We start from the raw sequence: 21,436 nt of genomic DNA, 5'->3' as shown, positions 1-21,436 counted from the left end.
ATTTTAAGGGGTATCTCCAGACTTTATATACACTCTTAGCACAATGCTTATATAAAATCACTCCCAAACATGTTTATTATTGGGGAAAGAGATGGGACTCTTGGTTGCAAGTGACAGAAATTCAGCTCACAATCGTGGATCACTTACATCTAAAGGTGCTGCAGGTACAGCTAGACCCAGGGGCTGAGAGGCCATTGTTGGGCTTCCTCCTCCCCTCTCTCTGATTGCCTCTGGTTCTGCTTGGGGTTGGTTTCCCTCTCCCGCCACAATGCACAATAACGACAAATACTCTCTCTCACCATACTGAGAGTCTCATGGGAGGACTACAGTTGGGTCTCATGTCCAACCCGTGAACTTATAACCCTGAACAGGATGGGGAGCCATGACCACTCAGACCTGGGCCACCTGCCTGTGCCTGGGAAGGGTGTGTCCATCACCTCACAGAACCTCAGGGCTGGGTGGGAACAACATCTTGGTGGAAGGATGGTGCTGAGCAGGCAGAACCAGCAGAGGTGTCGCTGTGTTAAAGCCACAGGTGAATGTCCAATCACAGTTCATCCTTTGGGGCCATGGTTTGTTGCCATAATAAAGAGACCTGAAATGCAGTGGCTTAATGAAGGTGGACGTCTCTTTACTTCTAACATAACATTGCCAGAGGTGGACAGGCAGACTGTGGGCAGCGTGGCATCTGTGGGAAGGAAGGACATGCTCACAGATTCAGTGGGACAGGAAGTGGCACGCATCAGCTCTGTCACATACCACTGACCAGAACTTAGTCACGGGGCCACTTGCAGCTGCAAGGGAAGCTGGGACGTGCAGTCGCTACCTGAGTGACCGCGAGCCCAGCTACAAGGATACTACATTAAGGAAGGGGAAATAGATAGGAGTGCCAAATTAGGAACTGCCCCCAATGCTCTAGTGTAATTAACACTGTAATAAACGTACTTTTAAACCACTCACCCACTAGAATTCTAAATTGACAATACCCCGTGCTGGCGAGGATGTGAAGCAGCTGGTGGGGGCAAGAAATGGTACAGCTGCTTTGGAAATCGGTTCAGCAGCACCATTCGAGGCAGATAGGCACATGCCCTCTAACCTGCCAGTCTCTCTTCTAAGTGTTTACCCAGCAAAACTGAGGGCAGATGTTCACCAAAAGGCGTGTGCAAGAATGCTCATAGCAGCTTTATTGTAACCTCAAATTAAGAACCATCCAAGTGGACAAAGGAATCCCGGAGTGTTCACATGGTAGAACACCACTCAGCCACAGAAAATGAAGGGTTCACGCCAGGAAACAGATGAATCTCTGAGACATGGTTCTGAGTGTCAAGAGTCCCACACAAAAGTGTGCAGTCTATATGTTCTGTCTATCAAGTCTGGTTAGAGGCCCCTCCACGGAGCATTCCCAGTGGGCAGAGGTGGATGGCAGCCAGCGCTGTGCCCTTGACACCCCGGGGCTTGAGTTCCCCCCCGCCACCAACATGCAGGACGTGCTGGCCTCCTTGTCCAGACAGGTGATTGTCCAAACAGGGGCAGGTGGCTTTAGCAGGGGTGGGGGGCATGTATTTTCATTTGTCCCGGTTAATAAGCCAGGTGAGTGCTTCCCTCCAGGGGAAGCTGCCAGATGCTTGCCAGGTGGCCCGACCACTTACACTCACATTGGCACTCAGCTTCCGCTGCTGGGTCCTGCCCAGTGTGCATGCCCATCCGTTTTGGGGCTGAATCCCAAGGAGATGCTCCTGGCATTTCCCAAATGTATATGGTGACAGAAGATTTCACATTTCTGGTGGAGGAACCACACCAGCCTGGGAGGCCCTGCAGATAGGTGGAGATGAGTCCCCAGACACATGGGCACAGGGTTCTGATCCAGATTAGCCGGAAGTCCCATGTGCGGGCTGATCTCCACTTTGGGGAGCTCCCGGAGAAGCTGTCCTTGCAGCCGGCCCTGCCTGCATCCACCTGGCCTCATCTTACCTGCTGGAGAGGATCTGCAAGGCCATCGATGCCTCAGCAGGGTTCTGTTGGGTGGAGACTGGGCATGAATTCCTTGGATCACTTTTTTTTTTTTTCAACGTTTTTTATTTATTTTTGGGACAGAGAGAGACAGAGCATGAACGGGGGAGGGGCAGAGAGAGAGGGAGACACAGAATCGGAAACAGGCTCCAGGCTCCGAGCCATCAGCCCAGAGCCTGACGCGGGGCTCGAACTCACGGACCGCGAGATCGTGACCCGGCTGAAGTCGGACGCTTAACCGACTGCGCCACACAGGCGCCCCACCTTGGATCACTTTTGTTTCCAAGACAAGTGTGAGAAGCAGGATTTAAATGATGGGTTATTGTTGGCTTCATTGCTCACATTTTCATGTTCTTCCTTCTCTAATCCAAACAGAATCGAGATTTGAACTTATTTAGGAGATCTGAACATAGACCATGCTTGGAATTAGAAGCCATATCTAGAACCACCCCACCCACCTAACAGCACACTCATGGAAGACAAGGGACCTGGAGGGTGTCACATCCAGATGGAAGAGAGGTGGGAAACTGCCCACAGACCCTGAGGATTGTGGAGGCCACCTGCAGGCAGGAGGGGATCTGGCCAGGCAGCTATGTCCTGGGGTGGTCGGGGGTTGGGCTTTGGACAGTCGACCTCTCCCTGGGCTCCCACAGTTCCCCAGGTGGGCTCTGTGGCCCATGGGACTCCTGAGGCTCCCACTGAAGGGGCCGTGCAGCTGTACCTGCTTCTCTTGGGACACCTGCTCACGTAGTGTCCATGTGACAAGCTGGACTGTGAGGGTACCCAGCAGAGAGACCACATGGGGGATAGAGACAGAGACAGAGACTGAGAGAGAGAAACAGAGACAGGGCCTGACCTGTGCACAGCAGGCTGTTCAGAGGCCACATTCCAGCCTCTGCAGCCCAAGGCTTGGCCACAAGCACTGATGGGCCCTGGGCTGGATCACTGAGGAGTATGGTGGCTGCCCCTGCTGACCGGGGATGTTGCGTTGCATCTCAGAGGGCTGCTGGGGCCACTGCAAAGAGAATCATCTCGGGCTGTTGGGGGTCCAGGGCCCTGTTGGAGCAAAGGGAGCAGATCCATTGCCCGGCCCTCCATCCTCAGGACACCCTCCCAACATCTAGAAGCTTCTCTGGGGAGGGCAAGGCTGGTGAGAGAGCCACAGGGATGTATGCTGCCAAGGGCAGCTGAGGTTGAACCACGGAACTAGACTTTGCTGGGGTCACCTACCACTGCATCCAAAACACAGAAATGCCCAGATGGAAGCTACAGCATGTATTGTTTTGCACGATTCTGTGCTTGGTAAGTGGGTCCCTGCTGATTTCCCTGGGCCCCGGCAGGCCTGAGTGGGGTGCCTGGGGCTCCACACATGTAAGACTCAACTTCTGCCTGTTTCAGATTCCACGTGTAAGTGAGACCACGCAGCCTTTTCCTTGTGTGTCTGGCTTATTTCACTCAGCATAACGTCCTCCAGATCTGCCTGTTCTTTTTTACAGCTGAGCAATATTCATTCATATATGCATCACTCACTGGATGGACACTTAACCTGTTTCCATGATGGGCCATTGTGAACAATGCTGCCATGAATGTGGGGGTGAGGAGATCTCTTCCAGACAGCGATTTCCTTTCCTTCGGGTAAATCCCCAGGAGGGGATTTATGGACCATCAGATGGTTCTATTTTTAACTTTTTGAGGACTCTTCATGCTGTTCTCCACAGTGACTACACCAGTTTGCATTCCCACCAGGAGGGTTCCTTCTTCTTCACATCCTCATCAATACTTGTTATTTTAAAATAATGATGATTTCAACAGTGCCCTCATTGCCTCATTGTCAGTAAAGAGCCAGGATGCTTCCAGGGAGCTGGGCAGTCTTTTGGCCTGGGAGGAAATAGCCAGAATGTCCTGAAATTCATTGAGTGTGGTGAGGCTCTCCTGGCCACCCACTTCCCCCACCCCCACCCCCGAGCTGAACTGCTGGCTTATAGGAATACTTGGCAGGAAGTTAGGGACAGGGGATGGAAGGCAGACAGAAAGAGATGAGAGGCTCAGAAACAGGGAAGATGCTGGAGAGCAGGTGTTGTGTGGGGTAGGGAGGCCAGGCTGGAAACGGGTCCCTGCCACCTGTGCTGCTCTGAGCAGGTGGGTTCAAGAGGTACTGTCACCATCCATCGGGTGGAAGCGATTACTTCCCAGCCACCGTGAACCTTTATGGGCAGAGGGGCCATTAGACATGTTGGTGTGTCTCAGGAGGGCTAACCCTAACCTGATCCAGGCCCTGAAACTGCAGATTCTGTGACCGTTTGTAATGATTCATGCCAACAGCCTTTTAGTGTCCATAGGTGTTTCCTCTGTCCGCACTCACAGTAGCAATCCCGTGAGCATCAGGTCTGACGGTCCCAAGAATGTAAAGGGACACGGCTTCTTCCAAGTTTCACCGGCTCTTCCATTTCTCTGCTTGTTTCACAGACACCAGGAAAAGGGAGGACGGGAGCAGAGCAGAGACACCGCTGAGGGCAGAGCAGCACCTGTTTGGAGGTCCCACAGCTGCCCACAGCCGCGTGGAAGAACCATCTTGTCACTCATGCAGACCTTCCCTCCAGGGAGGGCATTACAGGACAACAAATCAGAAGTTCCATTCTTGGGCTTTCTTCTGAGGTAAACCTCCAGCAATGTAGGATCTGAATCCAGAAAGATCCTGAGGGAAATTCTCCTCTTCATGTTCCAAGTTGGATTAGAGCTTCCCTGGCTCCAGTCTTGTCGTGCAGCCTCTCAGGGTGTCAGTGGCTCAGCTGCACCTGCTGTAGGCCTAGACACCCGTTCTTCCTTCCTGGGAGGTGGTGCCCCGGGGTCCTTCCCTGCCAGTGCACCGGGTCTCCCCAGGAGGGCTCGGCCTCATCTCTTCCTTGCAATTTGCAGTGTCCTGTGACAGGGGTAAGGGGGTGTAAGGTCTCCAATCCAGGGTCACCAACAGACCGGGTGGGGGCACTTGATGCCGACAGAATCCAAAGGCAGAGATGTGAGTGGAAATGACACAAGAAAGTAATTCATTTCAGTGATGACACCAGGAAGACAAGAGACCAACATCTCAGAGACTATATCCCAGGAGCTGAAAATGAATCCTGGCTTATGTTAGGAAAATGTAAGACAGAGGCCCCTGGCTGCATGCAGGGGAACTGAAGATGGATGGGTGCGCGCAGGGGGGCAGGTGTGTGCGTGAAGGGGAAAAGTGAGTATGTGCAGGGGGGCCAGTGGATGTGTTCAAGGAGGCAGGGGCAGGTGGGTGCATGCAGGGAGTGGGAGGGAGCATGTGGGGCAACAGATGGGTAGGTTCAGGGAGGCAGAGGTGCATGCAGGGACATGTGGGTGTGGAGAGAGGGGCAGTGAGGTAGGGCTGTGCATGAGAGAGGTAGGTGGGTGCATGTGGGGACCATGTGGGTGTGCACAGGGAGGTGAAAGTGGTTGGGTGCATGTAAGAGGGCAGGTGGGTGCATGCAGGGGGAGTGAAGGTGGGTGAGTGGGTGCAGGGGGGAAGATGGGTACAGGAAGGGGGCATCGGGGTGAATGGATACATGCAGGGGGCACACGGGTGCATGGAGAAGGGCTGGGGGTCAGGTGGGTGCATGTATGTTGGCAGGTTGGTGCAGGCACAGGGGCTGGTGAATGTGTGAAGGGAGGCAGTGGGGCAGGTGGGTGTATGCTGGGTGGTACTGGGCACACAACTGTGCAGGGGGGCAGGGGGGCAAATATCTGTGTGCAGATGTACAGAAAGAGGGGTGGATGTGCTCAGGGGGGCAGGTGGGTGAGTGGGTACATGCAGGTGGAGTGAAGGCAGATGAGTGCGTGCAGTGGGGCAGGGGGCAGGTGGGTGTGTGTAGAGGGGCAGGTGGGTGCATGCAGGGTGCAGGTGGGTACATGCAGGGGGCCAGGTGGATGTATGCATGGGGGTGGATGCATGCAGGTGGGTGGTGTACAGGGGGGCCACGTGGTGTTCGGGGCTCAGTTCTTCCGGTACAAACCCAACTGAACGGTGCCAGCAGGAATAAAGTGCTTCCTGGAAAGAAAAGCCTCAGTGTCATGACTCCCTGTGAGAATCCTGCTACAATAAGGGTGTCGCCCTTTTAGAACAGAAGAACGACTAAATCTCAAGAAACTCTTACCAAAAGAGAAGACACACACTTAAATCCTCATAACAACCATACCCTCATTTACTATGCTTGCCTGACAACAACACTAAACTTGCCTTCCCACCACCCAAAATCTTTTGGTCTTTAGCTGAAGATAGCATTTAGGGTGAGGACTGGGCCACATCGGGGAGTTACTCCGTTTTCCTGGGTATCTGCCATATACAGGACATATGCAAGTTAACTTCTGTTTGTTTTTCTCCTGTTAGTCTATTCAGCAATAAAAGCAAATGAACCATCACCCCATACAAAGACATGGATGAACCTTACCTGTATCCTTCTAAGTGAAGGACTCCTGTCTGAAAAGGCTACATACTATGTGATCCCATTCATAGGGGATTCTGGAAAAGGCAAAACTAGAGATGATAAAAGGATCAAGTGGTAGGGGTTTGAAGTATTCCATGGTATTTGAGTGATTTATACCTGCCACTATGCATTTGTCAAAACCCAAGCATTTTTACATCCAAAAGAGTAAATCATAATCCTCAAAAATAAAGTTATTTAGGATGTGGGAGTGTCACAGGATGGTGTAGGGGCCAAGGGTAGGTCACCCCAAATGTGCCACTTTGGCATATTGATTACATTTTTTTTAATTTTCAAATTTATTCATATTTGAGAGAGAATGAGCAGAGGAGAGGCAGAGAGAAAGGAAGACACAGAATCTGAAGCAGGCTCCAGGCTCTGAACTGTCAGCACAGAGCCCAACATAAGCCTTGAACTCGGGAATGGCGAGAAGTCAGACACTTAACTGATAACCTTGCTGGATAGAGTACTCTTGGTTGCAGGGTAGTGGGGGGGGGCGGCGGGGGGGGGACGGGGATTCTTCAGCATCTTGAATACAACATGCCACTTCCTTCTGGCCTGCAAAGTTTCTGCTGAAAAATCAGCTGATAGCCTTATTGATTTCCCTTGCAGATAACTGTTTTCTTTTCTCTTGCTGCCTTTAGAATTCTCTCTTTATCATTTTTTGCCATTTTAATACTATGTGTCTTGATGTGGACCTCCTTGGGTTGATTTTGTTGGAGGCCCTCTGTATGTCTTGGATCTGGATTTCTGTTTCCTTCCCCAGATTCAGGAAGTTTTCAGCTATTATTTCTTCAAATATATTTTCTGCCCTCTTTTATCTCTTCTTCTGGGATCCCTATAATGTGAATGTTATGATGCTTGATGGTGTCACTGAGTTCCCTTAATCCATTTTCATTCTTCATTATTCTTTTTTCTCTCTCCTGTTCAGCTTGATTACTTTCCACTACTCTGCCCTCCAGGTTGCTGATCCATTCTTCTGCTTCCTCTAGTCTACTATTTATTCCCTCTAGTATATTTTTAATTTCAGTTATTGAGCTCTTCATCTCTGATTGGTTCTTTTTTTCTATCTCTTTGTTGAGGGTCTCATTGAGGTCCTCTACTCTCTTCTCCAGTCCAGTATCTTCATGGCCATTACTTTTTTTTTTAATGTTTATTTTTGAGAGAGAGAGAGAGAGACAGCGTGAGCAGGGGAGGGGCAGTGAGAGAGAGGGAGACACAGAATCCGAAGTAGGCTCCTGGCTCTGAGCTATCACCACAGAGCCCGATGCAGGGCTCAAACCCACGAACTGCAAGATCATGACCTGAGCCAAAGTCGGCCATTCAACCAACTGAGCCACCCAGGCGTCCATCTTTATGAGCATTACTTTAATTTCTCTATTGGGCATATTACTTATCTCCATTTCACCTAGCTCTTCTGCTGGGATTTTGTCCTGTTCTTTTATTTGAGACATATTCCTCTGTCTCCTCATTTTTACTAACTCTCTGTGTCTGTTTCTATGGGTTAGGAAAGTTAGGCATGTGCCCTGCTCTTAAAAGTATTGGCCTTATGAAGAAGAGGTCCTGTGGGGCTCTGCAGTGCAATTATCCCTGTTCACCAGAACCTGGTGCTTCAGGGGTATCTATGTGTTGCATGTGTCCTACTGTTGTGGCTGAGCCACTTTTTCCTTCAGTCTGGTCATCTGCAAGGGCTCCCTTTGCCTGTTGTGGGCAGGGTTTGGTCTCTATGTTGTTAGTGAGCCAGTCTGGAGCTACCTTAGGCTAGACTTGAGTCAGACCAGGCACTTGCTAGAGCTGCAGTAGCACAAAACTGCAGGGCATGCTATCTTTCCTGTTCCCTGAGAAGGGGACATTGCCTACTGTCAGGTCAGATGTCTGCCCCCAGCCCACTGCTGGGGCTGCAATCTGACTAGTCTGTGTGGTTATCTTCCCCTCTCCCCAGTTCAGAAGTCACTTTGGAGTGGTGGTGGCTCCTGTCGGGGCCATTTGCACACTGCCAGCTTGTGGCACTGCTTTGAATGGACTCCTGATGAGGGCAGGTCCACAGTAGAACATGGGGGTGGGGTGCACAGTGTTAGCAAGGTCTATGCCTGTCTTCTGGAGACACTTTTGAAAATTCCTGCCATCAGGCTGGAGGGGACAGGTCTGCATGGAGGTGGGGTGCACAGTGCCAGCAAAGTCCGCACAGTGCTGCTGCGGGAGGGGACCTGCAGCTATCCGAGAAAACTGCCTAGGCTGAGATAGAGGGGGTGGATCCACAGAAGAGCATAGGGGATAGGGCACACTGTTGACAAGCTAGGTGGAGAGGGTTCATGCTCTGCTGGTTCCCTCAGGTGTCCATGTATCTAGGCTGGGGGGCAGGGGAAGGAAATGGTGCTTGACAGTTCTTTTGTTGTTGAAGTCTCCCAAAGATCTCGGCCCCTCCAGCATATCTCTGTGATTGGTAAGCAAACCTCCCTCCCTAATAAACTAGGCATTTTTCAAACTGCTGTTTCTATGCTGTATCTCAGTGGAACTGTTTGTTGCGCTCTCTCTTTAAGGGCAAGTACTCAGTTTCCTCTCACCCTCCACCTTTCCTAGAGCCAAAACCACTGTTTTTTAAAGTCCCAGATGTTAAGCCCAACTGATTGTAAGAACTCACGAAATTAGGGCCCTCTGGTTTTCAAAGCCAAACGTTATGGGAATTCAACTCTCCTGTGTGGGTTCCCAAGCCTAGGGCGACTATTGTGAGGGTCAGTTTCTCTCCCTTCTCTGTGCCTGCCCACAGTGTCTCTTCCTCCTGCAGACAGTCTCACAGGTCAGTTTGGCTCCCAACCACATCTCCACCCCTCTTACCCTCTTCAGTGTGGCCTCTTCTCTACACTTAGCTGTGGAGAGCCTGTTCTGCCAGTATTTGGGTCATTTTCTGGGTTATTTACACTGATGTGGGTGTTAGCTGTTGCATCCATGGGATGAGGTGAGCTTAGAATCCTCCTACTCCACCATCTTCCCCAGAAGTTGAGCTATTGTCATTTTTATAAAGGACTTTTAAAAGTGTACCTACAGGAGCATCGGGGTGGCTCAGTCGGTTAAGCATCCAACTCTTGATTTCAGCTTCGGTCATGATTTCACAGTTCGTGACATCGAGCCCTGCTTCAGGCTCTGGTCTGACAGTGTGGTACCTGCTTGGGATTCTCTCTCTCCATCCTTCTCTGCCCCTCCCCCTGCTCTCACTCTCTCTCTAAATAATAAACTTTAAACAAAAATAAAAACAAAATTGTACATATAAGTAATTTGTGGTCTGCCACTTTAATTTTTTTAATATTTATTTGAGAGAGAGAGAGAGAGAGAGAGAGAGAGAGAGAGAGAGAGAGCATGAGCAGGGGAGGGGCAGGGAGAGAGGGAGACACAGAATCCAAAGCAGGCTCCAGGCTCTGAGCTGTCAGCACAGAGCCCAATGCGGGGCATGAATCCACAGACCACGAGATCATGAGCCAAAGTCGGATGCTTTACCAACTGAGCCACCCAAGCGTCCCTGTGGTCTGTAGTCTGTTACTTTAACCTAACATAAAAGTGGGCATCTAATTAGGCCACATTATTTTCAACATTTCTATGAAATATAATGTTACAACCATTGGACATTTGGGTTATTTCTGGGTTTTCTCTGTGAAATGAAGTACTTTAAAGCAACATCTGTGCATCCAGTCTGCTTTTGTTTGTACTTTATCAGTGATATAACCTTTGGCAATTACATCAATATCATCATCTATAGGAGGGAGATAATGGTGTGACCTACCTCTGAAGGTCGTGGTGTGAATTAATTACACATTATGTGCTAGAAAATGTGTCTAGCCCATAGAAAGCATTTAACTAATATAAACTATTCTAAGTGTGGATTTTAATAACATAATAATGAACATCAGCAGGCATTAAGTTCTGATTTATTACCCCAATCTCATGATTGCCATATTAATTCCCAGCACAGTACTCAAGAGACTTTTTAATGGTTTGTATCTCCCAGATTGGAGGCTTCACAAAGAGGACACTTAGGGTAAGAACTCATCCTTACTCAGCAAGAACTATCTCCCAGATATCTAGGTGAATGAGGCCTGAGAGTGTCAGGGTGAGGGGGGGCGGGGGGGGGCGGTGCAGAAGGCAAACAAGGACAGAGATCTGGGTCAAGTGACAAATACCTCTTGGATATTAGTGACAGACAGAAAGGCTGCCAGCATACAGAGTCACTCCTGTGTAGATAAGACTACCATACCTACAGGAAAGAGATTTCTGACATGGGATGCCCAGCCAGCTCAGGGAAGAAATTTTGGGAATACAGTAAATGTGGCAACAAATGAAGTGCCTGCTCAGCCCCCACCCACCACCCCCCCCCCTTTTTTTTTTTTTTTTTTTTTTTTGGACACTGCAGAACTCAAAATGGAAAGAAACCATGTATATGCAGTAAACATGGAAAAGCCTTTAGCCAGGGAACCATTCTCCTTTTGAAACATGACATAATTCATGCTCAAAAAGATCCTAATAAATGTGGGAAAGTCCCTCATCAGAAAACATTCTTTATTCAAGAACATAGTTGGTACCAGAAGGAAGTTTTTCTAATGCAATGAATGTGGGAAATTTCTCTCTTCACGTCTTCTCCTGTACCCATTTTCAACTCACTGCCTCACTCACCCTCTTGCAGGAAGCCTTCTGTGGTAGATGCCTTTCCATGCCTCCAGAATACCTGCACTCCCTAAAACATTGATGTTTCCCTGCATTCCTCTAGGCAAGGATGCCTGCTGATTCATGGCATGGTCCAAGAGCCCAACATGAGCACCTGAAAGAAGGGTTGGGCAGGCACCTACTCACTTGCCTCCAGATCTGGCTGAAGATGGAGATCCTCACTTTGATGGACTTTATGGGAACTTCCTCTATCTTCAGGCCCTCCTCTGAGGCCCACACTACCTTCCTATAGGCTCACAAGTTCCACAGAGTTCTCTCTTCTGGCTGGATATCTGAAGGAAAGAAGAAAGGAGACTGGGGGAGTGGGAGCTCATAGCAAAAGCCAAGTCCAGGGATCCCTGGAGCCAAGATCTGCTCACCCTTTCCATGAGCCACCTGCCCTATTCATTGTACCTCTAGCCATGAGTCTCCTCCCGGGAAAGCCATGCTCCATCTCTAGCTGGATGCCACATTCCAGGGACAGGATCCTCCTCACTGAAGCTAGGAGTTGAGCCTCTCCTCCCTGTCCCAACACCATATTCATCCCTTGCCTGGTCCTATTACCCATGTATCTCCTCCCAGATACTGGCTATGGCCACTCTCCTCCTGTCCCTACTAGCTCTAACCCACAGATATGTCCTGATGAAGCAAACTCTAGACAGAACCTAATATACACAGTCAAATAAAAACAGTTCTTTATTGAACACATTTACGCTGAAGTCAACCAACCCCTGACCACAGATAAAGCCCATTTGGTGATCAGCACAACAATGCAAACAAAGTGAGGCAGAGGCTCAGGTTCCAGGTTCCTCATGTCAGAAGTTTCTGATTCACAGAGAGGAGGGCTGCAGAGAACTTCATCAGCATCTGGTCATTAATTACAGCAGAAACTGAGATGACACTTGGAGGAACAGAGGAAACTGGGAGGCTCTGCAGGGACATTTGTTGGTCCCACACTTGACTTTTACATACACACTGCCTGTGTCCCTGCCTGCCAGTGACAGACAGGACCCTTGAGAGTTCCCTCAGGGACCATTCCTCAGGTGAGACCTCCTTGATGGAAACTGAAGCCTCTGAAAACATCGTGAACTGTCTCCTCATGAAAAACTGCCCAATTGTTCCTAGTTTGTTGCCTAATCAATAAAACTGCCCATCTTTGATGGAAAGGATCACACACAGGATGTTTCTGAGCTCAGCCTTCCCTGTCTAAATCCAGGATGGAAATTCTGCCAGTGTCGCCAATACCAGGACCAGAAAGTGCTTTGACAGAGTCCAACTTCACTTTCTTAAATGGGAGTCTTGAGGGAAGCAACAAGGCTCTCCTGGACGCCTGAGTCTCCACATTCTCAAAACCCAGAGTCTTTGCCACAGACACGTACACATGTGTCATGCAGGATTCACGTACATGGGCTTCCCCACAGCCCAGAGGGCATACACCACTCTTGGCACCTCCAGCAAGGAGACAGTGAGGCCACCGTGTTCATTCTCAGACCCTGAGTATCTATTCTTACACTCTGCAGCAGCTCCTCCAGATCCTCTTCTGTCTCCAGCCTGCCGAGTGCTCCACTGGACAGTGAGGACACTGATAGATCTACTTTGATGTCACAAACAAATATCACCTCATAAGGTGAGCCCCAGATGCTCCAGTTAAACAATCTGTTCTTTGGGCCACCTGATGGCTTAGTCAGTGGAACATGCGACTCTTGATCTCGGGGTTGTGGGTTCGAGCCACATATTGGGTATACACATTACTTAAAATAAAATCTTTAAAAATGAAAAATAAAACAAAACAACAAAAAACATTCTGTTCTTCATCTCTTGGACAAAGTGCAGCCCCAGGATCCAAGTGCTGGTCCCCTCTGTGTGAACCAGGCACAAGCATGCTCTCCATGTGTTGGTGGCCCTTCTCTAGGCTGCCTGGGCTCTGGCTCAGATAGTGCTTTCTGGTCATGATTGTTAAGCCACTCCGTGTGCCTTTAAATACACCATTCACCTCATTTGCAAAGTATCTTCCATTCCCAGACTGGAGAACAGCAGGGGCCCCATAGATGCAGAAGATGTCTGGCAGACATCTGGCCACGTCCGCACCACTACTGCTGGTCAGAGGCCTCAACTGGACAAATTTGGTTGTGTGTCCCTGGTAGACCATGATGAATTTGAATTGTCCGTTGGCCTGCGACTGCATGTCAATAAGGTCCACCTGGCACTGGCTCCTGGTCTCCACAAACATCAGTCTTCAACATACCTTTCTTCAGAGGATGCAACTCCTGCTGACAGGATTTGCATATAGCTTCAAGTATAGGAGTATGGCTTCCCGTGTCACATTCTTATATCTCTTTAGCTCTGCCAGCATCCTAGGCTTCCCTCCGTGCCCAATGCTAACATGGGCCTCATGTGCTACATGTTCTTGTTTTTAATACAGTAGCAATACATGTGCATACATGTTCTTGTTTTTAATACAGTAGCAAAAGCTCATGTTGCCTCTGACAGGGGGATAACTGGCATTTCCTTGTTCCCAATACAGATAACAAATCACTTCAGGCAGTGGAGCAAGAGGGTAGACTTCCTCTTTTGTAGTTTGGTATGTTTCACTTGTTCAATGATCTCACTGTACTTGTCACTTGTGAAATACATGGAATTGTCTTCTCTCTTTTTAGACAGCAAAAGGTCAAAACAATGATAAAACTGTTTGGCATCACACCCAAGATCCTCCCTGGATGCAGTTGGGAGCTGTGATAACAGTGGGGAGCAATACCAGGTGGAAAGTAATGCAGGCACAGTTTACCAAAAACGCTAAGCCAGGTCTCCCTGCCGGGGCAGTTGGGCACTCACTGACCAGCAGGCTTGGACTCCTAAATGGAAATGGGCCACATGCCCCACACCCCATGGCAAACTAACAGCAAGTGACTCTTCCCTTATCTGATTAACATATCCAAAAATGGTGTTTAAAATCAATCTTTCATCTGACTCTGATTTTTGTTGTTGTTGTTGTTGTTGTTGTTGTTGTTCATCTGACTCTGATTCTACATTGAGTGGTGCAGACACCCAAATGGGAGTAGCTGACCGGCAACCCTGGGATCTCAAGATACACCCACAGTAGCCACTCCCAGGAGAAGCCAGAGCTCTGGGTGTCCAAGATGGCCCAAGTTTTGGGATAGAAGAATTTCCTGCTCAGGTGTGATAGGTCCAGCCAGCAGGTAGTACTCATTTCATGTATGTAATATGAGCTGGAGTCTGGACATATGCCCGCCAGGTGTGCACAGGTGTGTACAGAAGGCAGATGGTAGATGTGTGGGCATCTAGGCTTGACAGCAAAACCTTCAGGCCAAATTTAAACAATAACCAGTCCTCTAGAGCAGCCCTCCATCTCCCTACTCCTGTGGAAAGAAGGTAGTCTTGAGTAAAGACCTTCTGCAGCAGGAACCCATAGCTGGAGACAGACCACTCACCTGAGGGCCTGTATGTCCAGCAATAAGGCCAACCCACTCCCCAAAATCTGCATCCTTACCCAAACAGGTCACATCCCCAAAGGTCACCGTCTGCAGAGCAATGGGTGGCCCCCAGCATTCCCTTGTGGGATCCACGGCCTTTTCTCCAAATGCCACCACTGTCTGGAATGAGCCGTGTCCACAGGGAGAAGAAAGTCAAAAGGGCATGGCAGGTATCAAATGGAAACCGGTAAAGAGAGGAGTGCAAGGCAGAGAGACCAGGGGAGGAGACAAGAAGAAAGGAAGAATTAGCATCCAGTTCTGGCCAAGGGACACCTGCAGCCATGAGGATGCCCCTTGCTGGGGGCTTGGAGATCTGGTGAGTATTCTACCTCTCTAGCTCACCCACCAGTCTCTCCTCTCTCTCCCCAACCAATCAGATGGGGCACAGCATCATTTCAGAGAACAGGACAGGGTGACAATTAGCATCCAATTGCTAATCAGTTCCTCGTTGGACAGGTCTGCCCCAGGGCTCTAAAGCAACTCAACCACATCTGCCTCTGCCACCTCTCTGAAACCTGCAACATGTGTCAGTGCCAGGACGTCCTGCCGGATCTGTAGCAGAGTTTCCACATGCAGCCTTCTGGCCTCCCGCTTGACGCACTGAGGCCACAGCTTTCTCCACCCCCTACTCAGCGTCGCTGGTGGGACCTCCTCCCAGAAGTCAGAGATGTTGTAGACAGCATCAAGGATGCTGTATACTCACCAGAAGTCAAAGACCACAGACTGCTGGTCCCTGCCTCCCACCCTCAACGCCAACAGGCAGAAGACCCTCCATAAGCAGCAGGGCTTGAAGGTGGCAACAATGCCCTGGTTCTTGGGCTGGATGAGGGCCGTCGTGTTCTTGGGCAAGTACTCCACACACACATGGTCGGAGAGGTTGTCCAGGTTCCCAGGGTGGCCAGGGACACTGTCCAAGACAAGCAGTGATGGGCACAGAACCTCTCCACAACTGGGCAGAAGAAGTGCACACACCACTCCTGGAAGATGCTCATGGTCACCCAGGCCTTCTTGTGTGAACACCACACCACAGGCAGGTTGGGCTTGGAGAAGCCCTTGAGGGTGTGAGAGTTCTCTGAGGGATACACCAGCAGCAACTTCAATGAGATCGCCAGCCGCACTGCCACTGAGTAGCAGCGTCAGGATATCTCAGGCAGCTTTGCACCCAGGGGCTGATTTCTCCTCCAGGGAAAGGAACGTCCTGTCAGGCAGTCGCTTCCAGAAAAGCCCAGTCTCATCCACGTTGAACACCTACCATGGTGTGTAGCCACCCTCCTGGATCACTCTCTGAAGCAGGGCAGGGTATCTGCACACAGATGCAGCAGTTGTGCCCATGGCCTCGCAGCCCCCAGCCTCACCACCCACCCCAAGGCATGCAGGCTTTGGCATGCCTTAAAACACGCGAACCACCCACAACTGTCCCGAAGGTCTCCAATTGGGCACCCACGCCCTGCTCCCACTTGAGGTCCTCGAACAGGCTGCAAGCCTTCTCCTGGATGAAGCATGATGTTGATGGGCACATTGAGCTCATTCTGGTCATTGATCCACATGCTTAGCTTCCACTCCATATTCTCCATCACCAGGCTGCAGCTGTGCGTCAATTTGGTGGCCGCCTGCAGTGTGGCCACCTGGGAACTGGCTCGGATCTTCTCCTTGTTGTCACGAATGGTAGCCATGGTGGAGGTGGAGAGCCCCAGCACATTCCTGATTCTGCTGAGCTTCTCTCCGGCTTCAAAGAGCCACAACACCTCAAGCTTATCCTGCAGGTTGATAGCCTTGTGGTCCCACTTGGTGCATGGGCACTGGCTTGTGCTGGGTGGTCTCTTCAAAGAGATCTTCAGCCCAGAAATGGTAGAGGAGGCTCTGTCTGCATCACTCTCTCCAGACACAGCTAAAGAATAAGTGTGTTCCCACCCTGTGACTGCTGATTTCAGTGCCACTGCCACCCTGGCCCTGACCCTCTGTAAAATGGGAAGAAAATTTTACTCGTGGAAAGTGCAGACAAGTTTGGATAAAACCTGCTAAAGACCATTGATAAATCTCTTTCATTTGGCCACAGAGCAATGGATGAACTCTGGTCCCATAGACTAAATTAACTTACCCTCAGTAATGGAGCAAGCTTCTGAAAACCCATTACCACTTTACAACAATGCCTCCCAATGGGCACACTGTTCCAAATCACCCACTTCAACCCACCTCCTGAAGGATCCAGTGTGATACAATACATAACACACTGATGTCAGACCAAACACAGAAATCAGAAAGTAATGGGGGAGTGGTGGGGGGCACTCAGCACATTGTAGCAGGGTACAAAAATTTACAACAACTGTACATAAAACTGAACTCTGAGCTTCCAGGCATCCAAGGAGGAAAACAAAAAGCTGTCCTGCTAGAATAAACACATTTCATGGCTCTGAGCTTGCAGAGACCGTGAACAACGTAATTAAGGATATCAAAATGCATGGTTTTTGTTCTGTTGTTGTTTTGCTTTGCTAGAGGGAATAGCTAATCTTTGAACAACAACCAAGGGTTGGGGCACCAACCCCCCTCCAAGCAGTTGAAAATCCACTTATAACTTCTGACTCCCCAAAAACGTGATCACTAATTAACTACTGTTGACTGGAAGTTTTACCAACAGCATAAGCAGTCAATTAACACGTATTTTGTATATGTATTAGACACTGTATTCTTACAATAAAGCTAGAAAAAAATGTTATTAAAAACACAGGGGCGCCTGGGTGGCTCAGTCAGTTGAGCACCGACTTCGGCTCAGGTCACGATCTCGCGGTCTGTGAGTTCGAGCCCCGCATCGGGCCCCTGTGCTGACAGCTCAGAGCCCAGAGCCTGTTTCAGATTCTGTGTCTCCCTCTCTCTGACCCTCCCCCATTCATGCTCTGTCTCTCTCTGTCTCAAAAATAAATAAACGTTAAAAAAAAATTCAAAAAAAAAACACAAAGAAAATACATTTACTGAAGTATACTCTATTTATAAAATAAAACCCACGTATAAGTGGACTCAGGCAGTTCAAGCCCATTCTATTTAAGGGTCAACTATACATGGGCATGGTAAAATGACCCAGACAGGCTACTGTGGAATCAGGCAAGGGGCCTAGAGGCAGTAGGGAAACTCATTTCCCTAGTAGCCTTCCACAAGGCCGACCAGTTTCTTTCAGGAACAGCATCTCTCACAGTTGAGCTTTGCACTACTGACTTGTGACTGGAGTTTCACAGTGAAGCATCCTGGCTATGCCCAAGAGCAACCAGCATGTCAGTGACTCACAGAAAGTCTCTTGAGCCCAGCTTGGGTACATGTGGACAGGGCAACTGTAGGAGTTCTCAGGTTTTGCAGTCTCTCAGGAAGCTCCAGGAATGACAGTCAGGGGTGGGGAGGGCCAGGGTGTGGCTCACTCACCTGGCAGGAGACCCTGGGCATGCTCCTTGGCTGATCTGCTCTCCTTCCCATGTGGGCTCAGTCCATGTCTGTGAGCAACACCCTCTCTCCTCCTGGAGAAGCCCCTGGGTTACTGCTAGGACCACAAACACACAAGTACCCTGTGACACAGAAGCAAGCTTTGGTCCCTATCTCATGGGGCAGAGCCATCCCTTGGGAGACTGTACAATGCCCAAGGACCAAAAGGTCCCTCCACTTCAAGGCAAGCCTGACCAAGGAATGGAAGGCCAGCTATTTGTCACAAAACACCTCAGCTTCCTTTCCTGCCCAAAAGAGACAACCATGCAGGGCTACCATGAGGACTGAAGGTGAAACAGCCCTCCACAGTGCTCAGCACCAAAGCAGGGGATCCAAGGACATCCATGTGCTGAAAAGCCATAAGGGCAGAGGAGGCAAAGAGGAGTGGCAGCTAGGACAGGTGTGTGTGTCCTGGGGTGGACAAGATAAATGACTCCTAAAAAGCCACTAAAAGGGAAGGGTCAAGCTGCTTCTGACACTGGAAGGGTCCCCAACGGGAGATGGAGTGAAAAAGCAGGTGCAGAGCATTAATGGGGCTTTCTTTAGAAGTGTCTATATACCTACACACACACACACACACACACATATGCTGCATATGTGTATTTAAAACAAGGGAGGAATTGGGGTGCCTGGGTGGCTCAGTCGGTTAAGCGTCCGACTTCGGCTCAGGTCACGATCTCGCAGTCCGTGAGTTCGAGCCCCGCATCGGGCTCTGGGCTGATGGCTCAGAGCCTGGAGCCTGTTTCAGATTCTGTGTCTCCCTCTCTCTCTGCCCCTCCCCCGTTCATGCTGTGTCTCTCTCTGTCTCAAAAATAAATAAACGTTAAAAAAAAAATTTTAAAACAAGGGAGGAAGGACACACAAAGGTTAACAGTGGCCATCTCCAAAGAGGCAGATCAGGTGTGAGGCTTGACCTTTATATATTTTGTTAAGATTTGAATTACTTTATAATGCATATATGTTACATTGTTAGATTTAAAACATAATGGGAGGATAAACTGATAACAATCAGCGTATTGCCTTCTATCTCTTTGCAACAAAAACTATGACTAAATTAATAAGAGAAAACTCACTTTGGGGAAGTCAGGCAAAGACAAGGGGTGGACAGAGAAATGGAGAGGAGAAGCCTGCTAGGGTGGGGACCCAAGAGAAGCAAAGCCAAGATCAAAGCCAACCTAGGAGGCACAGCCAAGGCACCCCAGACACAGGAGAAGAATCTCAACCCCCATTACAGGCCGATGCAGTCAGTCCTGCCCAAAGATATGTCCTCTGGACCTACCGAATGCAGTTTTATTTTTTTTTTATTTTTTTTTTTTTTTGTGGTTTATTTTTTTTTATTTTTTTTTTATTTTTTTTTATTTTTGAATATATGAAATTTACTGTCAAATTGGTTTCCATACAACACCCAGTGCTCATCCCAAAAGGTGCCCTCCTCAATACCCATCACCCACCCTGCCCTCCCTCCCACCCCCCATCAACCCTCAGTTTGTTCTCAGTTTTTAACAGTCTCTAATGCTGTTTTAAACCGGAAACTGGTGGGGCACATGGCTGGCTCAGTGGGAGGAGCATGCAACTCTTGATCTCAGGGTGGTGAGTTCGAGCCCCATGTGGGGGGTAGAGATAACTTGAAAATAAAATATTCAAACAAAAAATTTTTAATAAAAAATAAATTATGTGGGGCACCTGGGTGGCTCAGTCGGTTAAGCGGCCGACTTCGGCTCAGGTCATGATCTCGCAGTCTGTGAGTTCAAGTCCTGCGTCGGGCTCTGTGCTGACAGCTCATAGCCTGGAGCCTGTTTCAGATTCTGTGTCTCCCTCTCTCTCTGACCCTCCCCTGTTCATGCTCTATCTCTCCCTGTCTCAAAAATAAATAAAATGCTTTAAAAAAATTTTTTTTAATAAAAAAATAAAAATAAATAAATAAATTATGTGGGAATGCAAGCTGGTGCGGCCACTCTGGAAAACAGTATGGAAGTTCCTCAAAAAACTAAAAATAGAACTACCCTACGACCCAGCAATTGCACTACTAGGCATTTATCCACGGGATACAGGTGTGCTGTTTCGAAGGGACACATGCACCCCCATGTTTATAGCAGCACTATCAATAATAGCCAAAGTATGGAAAGAGTCCAAATGTCCATCGATGGATGAATGGATAAAGAAGATGTGGTGTACATGTATATATATATATATATATGTATATATATTATATATGTATATATGTGCACATATGTATATATGTATATATATGTATATATATGTATTATATATGTATATATATGTATATATGTGTGTATATACGTATATATATGTGTGTATATATATGTATATATGTATATATATATATATACACACACAATGAAGTATTACTCAGCAATCAAAAAGAATGAAATCTTGCCATTTGCAACTACGTGGATGGAACTGGAGGGTATTATGCTAAGTGAAATTAGTCAGAGAAAGACAAAAATCACATGACTTCACTCATATGAGGACTTTAAGAGGCAAAACAGATGAACATAAGGGCAGGGAAACAAAAATAATATAAAAACAGGGAGGGGGACAAAACAGAAGAGATTCATAAATATGGAGAACAAACTGAGGGTTACAGGAGGGATTCTGGGAGGGAGGATGGGCTAAATGGGTAAGGGGCACTAAGGAATCCACTCCTGAAATCATTGTTGCACTATATGCTAACTCATTTGGATGTAAATTTTAAAAAATAAAAAAATAAAATAAAATAAATAAAAAATAAATTATGAACTGGTGCCAACAATAAAAACCTAGATTCGGGCTTTCCTGATGGCAATGTTTAGCCATACCCAAAAGCAGCAGAGACCAGGCAACCTCATCTGGTCCCAGACTTACTCCTGTGTCTTTGGGTTTGGGCACTGGGGACCTGAGACTTCAAGACAAGCACCTACTCCACTATTCAGACAGTATAAGCCTGGGGAGACTCCACACTCACAACCAGAAGCTGAAGGAGGCTGCAGGGCAGGCTCCAGGGCCAAGCCTGGGGGTGAGGGGAGGTGGGGGGAGGCTGAGCACAGCTGCTGAAGTGACCCTCCATGGTCTGGGGTAAGGGAAGGTTGTGGGGGTGGGGAGTGGTCAGCAAGATGTGGCATCTTTGACTTTGAAAGACTCACAGCTTCACAGCTCACCTGAGCTCCATCTGTGAAGAGTTTGGCTGACTCTGCCAGGTCTCCAGACCACTGGTCCTCGGGATGAGACTGGGCCAGCACTGAGGGGAGAGGAAAGTGTTAGTGCCCTCAGCCCCACCCTAAGGACACAGAGGTC

The 21,436-nt window shown here is 48.8% G+C and overlaps 1 protein-coding gene and 1 long non-coding RNA gene across 15 annotated transcripts in view; both read right to left on the bottom strand.

Moving 5' to 3' along the window:
- Positions 1–1,158: 1,158 nt before the first annotated feature.
- Positions 1,159–3,810, bottom strand: LOC128778018 (uncharacterized). Of its 4 annotated transcripts, XR_008423328.1 has the most exons (5): positions 3,557–3,810; positions 2,867–3,066; positions 2,275–2,372; positions 1,972–2,043; positions 1,159–1,812 (listed from the first exon to the last, which is right to left on the bottom strand). It is a non-coding gene; the product is annotated as an uncharacterized LOC128778018 (long non-coding RNA). The 4 variants fall into 4 exon arrangements; XR_008423327.1 differs by having other exon boundaries at positions 2,867–3,810; XR_008423330.1 differs by having other exon boundaries at positions 1,159–1,780; positions 2,867–3,810.
- Positions 3,811–10,919: 7,109 nt separating this feature from the next.
- Positions 10,920–21,436, bottom strand: part of LOC109260428 (tigger transposable element-derived protein 1-like) — a 38,301-nt gene continuing 27,784 nt past the window's right edge. For 4 of the 11 annotated variants that reach the window (XM_053906227.1, XM_053906229.1, XM_053906219.1 and 1 more), the window contains exons 3-5: positions 21,301–21,380; positions 18,086–18,200; positions 11,858–16,635 (exon numbers count right to left, since the gene is read on the bottom strand). The gene's annotated coding sequence lies outside the window, so the exon portion shown is untranslated. Of the gene's footprint in view, positions 11,480–11,857; positions 16,636–18,085; positions 18,201–19,659; positions 19,767–21,300; positions 21,381–21,436 lie in introns of those variants that run through there. The other 7 variants (XM_053906221.1, XM_053906223.1, XM_053906225.1 and 4 more) reach the window with 7 other exon arrangements.

The sequence above is a fragment of the Panthera pardus genome, unplaced genomic scaffold, assembly GCF_024362965.1.
Source record: "Panthera pardus isolate Hobbes unplaced genomic scaffold, ASM2436296v1 HiC_scaffold_18, whole genome shotgun sequence".
Lineage (NCBI taxonomy): Eukaryota > Metazoa > Chordata > Mammalia > Carnivora > Felidae > Panthera > Panthera pardus.
The sequence above is the reverse complement of the archived record's forward strand: the minus strand, read 5'-3'. Positions and strand labels throughout refer to the sequence as shown.